At 62.5% G+C, this 5,000-nt stretch overlaps 1 pseudogene; it reads right to left on the bottom strand.

Moving 5' to 3' along the window:
* LOC126435121 (large subunit ribosomal RNA) overlaps positions 1–5,000 on the bottom strand; it is a 7,963-nt pseudogene that overhangs the window by 2,283 nt on the left and 680 nt on the right.

Below are 5,000 nucleotides of genomic sequence, written 5' to 3'. Positions count from 1 at the left end.
CTGGTGTTGCCCCTTGACGGCGGCGGAAGATGACAGCGCCGCACCGTCAAAGGCAACGTGCAGGCGCGCGGCCCACATCTCTCCAACCTGCGTCGACGATTTGAGGAGGTGGCCCTCCCACATAAGATGCCGCTCCAGCGCCTCAATCTCACGCTGCACCTCGTCCCGGCCTGCACCGTCGGCGGCTGGCCCAATCCTCTTCAGCGCCAGGAGACGGGACCGGCGAAGTGTTGGCCCCATCCATCGGCATGATGGGATGCCGAGGCCTCCCTGGGCTACAGGAGCGTGGAAGTAGCCCAGGGGAGTGTCCGCCGGAAGGCGGAACCATCTCCTGACGGCGGCACGGATGGTCACATCTGCCGCTTTCAACGCACCCACTCGGGTGCGGCTGAGGGCCAGCCCATGGTACAGGCCAGGCAGAAGTACGGTGGTGAGGGCGTGGAGGCGCTGTTGCGGCTTGAGCGGAGCTCGGGAGATGACGTCCAGCTGCTCCACCAGGTGGCGTCGTGGGTTGAAAACGCAGCGACCAGCGGTGGAGAATTGCAGTCCCAGGTACCGGAAGGTTTCACCCACACGTAGGGCGGGCACGGTGGCGTTGCCCGCTTTGAAGGTAACGTCGGCGTCGACCTTCACCTTCTTGTCGCGCCCAGACGCGACTAAGGCGAGGGTGAAACACTTCCGGGCGTTGATCTGCAGCCCCAGATGGGCGAGGGCTGCGACGGCTGCGTCGATGAGGGACTGCAATCCCCTCGCGGTCGATGCAAAAAGCAGGACGTCATCTGCGAAGGCCGCAGCGTTAACTCTGCGACCAAGGATCCGAGCTCCGATGTGGGAGGGAAGTTGACTCAAAACATAGTCCACCGCAAAATTGAAAAGGAGGGGGGAGAGGGGGTCACCCTGACGCACACCCCTAGCCGGCTGCAGGGGCACGCCCACGTCGGCGCCGCCCGCTATCACCGTCGTGCTACCCTCGTAACACCTTTCGACGTACTCAATAAAGCAATCCGGCAGGCCATGAGCCCTCAGCACGGGGCGGAGGGCGGCATGGTCCACCGAATCGAACGCTTTAGAGACGTCGATCGATGCCACAAAAACAGAGCGACAGGAGCGGACTGCGTCGGTGAGAGCAGTGTCCAAGATGAAGGTGTTTTCCAACATCCCATCCCGGGGGATGAATGCCCGCTGACGTTCGTCCACAGCACATGCACGCATCAGGCGTGACGCGAGAACCTTGTGAAAGGTCCGCGCCAACACCGAGCAGACCGTAATGGGGCGAAAGTCAGCGGGGGATGTTGGTGCAGCCGTTTTGGGGAGAAGTGACGTCCGGGCGCGAAGCAGACGCTCGGGGAGGGCGCGGGCCAGGAGGAAGAGGTTCAAGAGTTTCACCAGGACTTCATGCGGCAGGCGCCGCAGCTCCGCTGGAGTCAGGCCGTCCGGCCCGGCTGCCGATCCCCTGGGCGGCAAGGCAGCAGCGACCTCCTCACGTGTGACCGGCCCCCATAGGCGCTCAGGAGCGACAGGCTCCGAGTGCGGGAGAAGGCGGTCACGGATGAAGCCGGCGGTGGAGATCGGCTTCTTCGTGAAGAGGTCCGCCCAGAAGTCCAGCAGACCGGGGATGTCGGGTGGCGGCTGCAGCAGGGTGCCGTCCAGCAAGCCGCGCACGCAACGTGCACGCGACCTACGGAAGGCGTCCTGTGTCCGCGCGTATTCCCAGCGGCGCCGCTTGCGCTTCTGCAGCGGCGGGGCGGCAGGCGGCCGCTTGGATGGTTGGCGCGGCCGCTGTGTCCTGGTGATCGACCTCTCCCCCCTGGACCCGACCGACGCAAGGGCATCCGGGAGCATGCCCAGGATGACATCGGGCGGCGTGCCCCGCCCCAGACCAATGACTCGATCCAGGGCAGAGAAACGCTGGGCGGAAGCAGGTAGCCCCGCCAGATGCTCCCAGATGGCGGCGTCAGTCGGCCCCTCCGGCGGCGGCCCGGTGGTGTCGGCCGCGAAGTCCTCGGCTGCGTCGACGGGCGGCGCAGTGGCCTCGCCCGCGTCAGGCAGCGAGCTCGCTGCTCCCCGGCGGGACGCCGGCTCTTCCCCCCGACCGATCTCAAGTGCCTCCATGATTTGGCGGACAAGCTGCTTGTGGGCAGCTTGCCGCCGTCGGCACTTGATTGCCTCAAGCGTTCGGTCGGGGAACATCCTGGTAAGTTCTTGATTTACAAAGAAGAACCGGGCGTCCCTCTCCAGGAACAGTTCGGCCTCTGCCTTGGCGAGCGACAGGACTTCTTCCTCCGTCCACCTCGCGCGATGCCTCTCCGTCACGATCTCAGCGTTGGCGGCCGCAGGGTGTTGGCGGTGGCGATGGACCCCGAGACCGTTCTTCGTGGTAAAAGTGCGGTGGCACTCACTGCAAGCAAAGGGAGCTACACAAACTATCGCATTTTCGTTACGGCCGGTTGGCCGGATAGGTGCTGGGGTAGCTGGGGTGGCACCTTCAGCGGAAGGGCCACCATCTCTTGTTTCTTGTCGGCTGCCCCCAACTATAAAGGGATAATGCGAGGGGGGGCTGGTAACCCCCCCAAGCCCCTGGTGCGGTCTTCCACTCTGCAAAAATCAGCGGGCCCACGAGAAGGGGAGAAGACCGCAGGAGAGGAGAGGCTAAGAGGGCTAGGCCCATGTATTGCGCATCACTCTCCCTGTAACTATAACCCAAGGAAGGCACCTCGCAGCAGCAGCACGACTACATCAAGACCGCACTTCGAAAAGCCAAGTCCGGATGCAGCCACACCGCCGCCACTTGGCCACCTTAAGAGAGTCATAGTTACTCCCGCCGTTTACCCGCGCTTGCTTGAATTTCTTCACGTTGACATTCAGAGCACTGGGCAGAAATCACATTGCGTCAACACCCGCTAGGGCCATCGCAATGCTTTGTTTTAATTAGACAGTCGGATTCCCCCAGTCCGTGCCAGTTCTGAGTTGATCGTTGAATGGCGGCCGAAGAGAATCCGCGCACCCGCGCGCCCCCGGAGGAGCACGCTAAGGCGGACGCGGCCTCGCAGCAAGGAAGATCCGTGGGAGGCCAAGGCACGGGACCGAGCTCGGATCCTGCACGCAGGTTGAAGCACCGGGGCGCGAACGCCGCGCAGGCGCGCGCATCCTGCACCGCCGGCCAGCACGAGGCCAACCAACGGCGAGAGCAGACCACGCCCGCGCTAAACGCCCGCACTTACCGGCACCCCTACGGCACTCACCTCGCCCAGGCCCGGCACGTTAGCGCTGACCCACTTCTCGACCAAGCCCGACACGCCCCGATCCTCAGAGCCAATCCTTATCCCGAAGTTACGGATCCAATTTGCCGACTTCCCTTACCTACATTATTCTATCGACTAGAGGCTCTTCACCTTGGAGACCTGCTGCGGATATGGGTACGAACCGGCGCGACACCTCCACGTGGCCCTCTCCCGGATTTTCAAGGTCCGAGGGGAAGATCGGGACACCGCCGCAACTGCGGTGCTCTTCGCGTTCCAAACCCTATCTCCCTGCTAGAGGATTCCAGGGAACTCGAACGCTCATGCAGAAAAGAAAACTCTTCCCCGATCTCCCGACGGCGTCTCCGGGTCCTTTTGGGTTACCCCGACGAGCATCTCTAAAAGAGGGGCCCGACTTGTATCGGTTCCGCTGCCGGGTTCCGGAATAGGAACCGGATTCCCTTTCGCCCAACGGGGGCCAGCACAAAGTGCATCATGCTATGACGGCCCCCATCAACATCGGATTTCTCCTAGGGCTTAGGATCGACTGACTCGTGTGCAACGGCTGTTCACACGAAACCCTTCTCCGCGTCAGCCCTCCAGGGCCTCGCTGGAGTATTTGCTACTACCACCAAGATCTGCACCGACGGCGGCTCCAGGCAGGCTCACGCCCAGACCCTTCTGCGCCCACCGCCGCGACCCTCCTACTCGTCAGGGCTTCGCGGCCGGCCGCAAGGACCGGCCATGACTGCCAGACTGACGGCCGAGTATAGGCACGACGCTTCAGCGCCATCCATTTTCAGGGCTAGTTGCTTCGGCAGGTGAGTTGTTACACACTCCTTAGCGGATTCCGACTTCCATGGCCACCGTCCTGCTGTCTTAAGCAACCAACGCCTTTCATGGTTTCCCATGAGCGTCGATTCGGGCGCCTTAACTCGGCGTTTGGTTCATCCCACAGCGCCAGTTCTGCTTACCAAAAGTGGCCCACTTGGCACTCCGATCCGAGTCGTTTGCTCGCGGCTTCAGCATATCAAGCAAGCCGGAGATCTCACCCATTTAAAGTTTGAGAATAGGTTGAGGTCGTTTCGGCCCCAAGGCCTCTAATCATTCGCTTTACCGGATGAGACTCGTACGAGCACCAGCTATCCTGAGGGAAACTTCGGAGGGAACCAGCTACTAGATGGTTCGATTAGTCTTTCGCCCCTATACCCAGCTCCGACGATCGATTTGCACGTCAGAATCGCTACGGACCTCCATCAGGGTTTCCCCTGACTTCGTCCTGGCCAGGCATAGTTCACCATCTTTCGGGTCCCAACGTGTACGCTCTAGGTGCGCCTCACCTCGCAATGAGGACGAGACGCCCCGGGAGTGCGGAGGCCGCCGCCCCGTGAAGGGCGGGGAAGCCCCATCCTCCCTCGGCCCGCGCAAGGCGAGACCTTCACTTTCATTACGCCTTTAGGTTTCGTACAGCCCAATGACTCGCGCACATGTTAGACTCCTTGGTCCGTGTTTCAAGACGGGTCGTGAAATTGTCCAAAGCTGAAGCGCCGCTGACGGGAGCGATTATTCCGCCCGAGAGCATCCCGAGCCAACAGCGGCGCGGGTCCGGGGCCGGGCCAGGTAGGTCCGTCATCCGGGAAGAACCGCGCGCGCTTGCCGGGAGCCCGAGCGCCCAAAGGGGCGAATCGACTCCTCCAGATATACCGCCGGGCAGCCAGCCAGGACACCGGGGCTCTGCCCAACAGACGCGAACCGAGGCCC

The sequence above is a fragment of the Schistocerca serialis genome, unplaced genomic scaffold (assembly GCF_023864345.2).
Source record: "Schistocerca serialis cubense isolate TAMUIC-IGC-003099 unplaced genomic scaffold, iqSchSeri2.2 HiC_scaffold_1196, whole genome shotgun sequence".
NCBI classification, from domain to species: Eukaryota; Metazoa; Arthropoda; class Insecta; order Orthoptera; family Acrididae; genus Schistocerca; species Schistocerca serialis.
The sequence above is the reverse complement of the archived record's forward strand: the minus strand, read 5'-3'. Positions and strand labels throughout refer to the sequence as shown.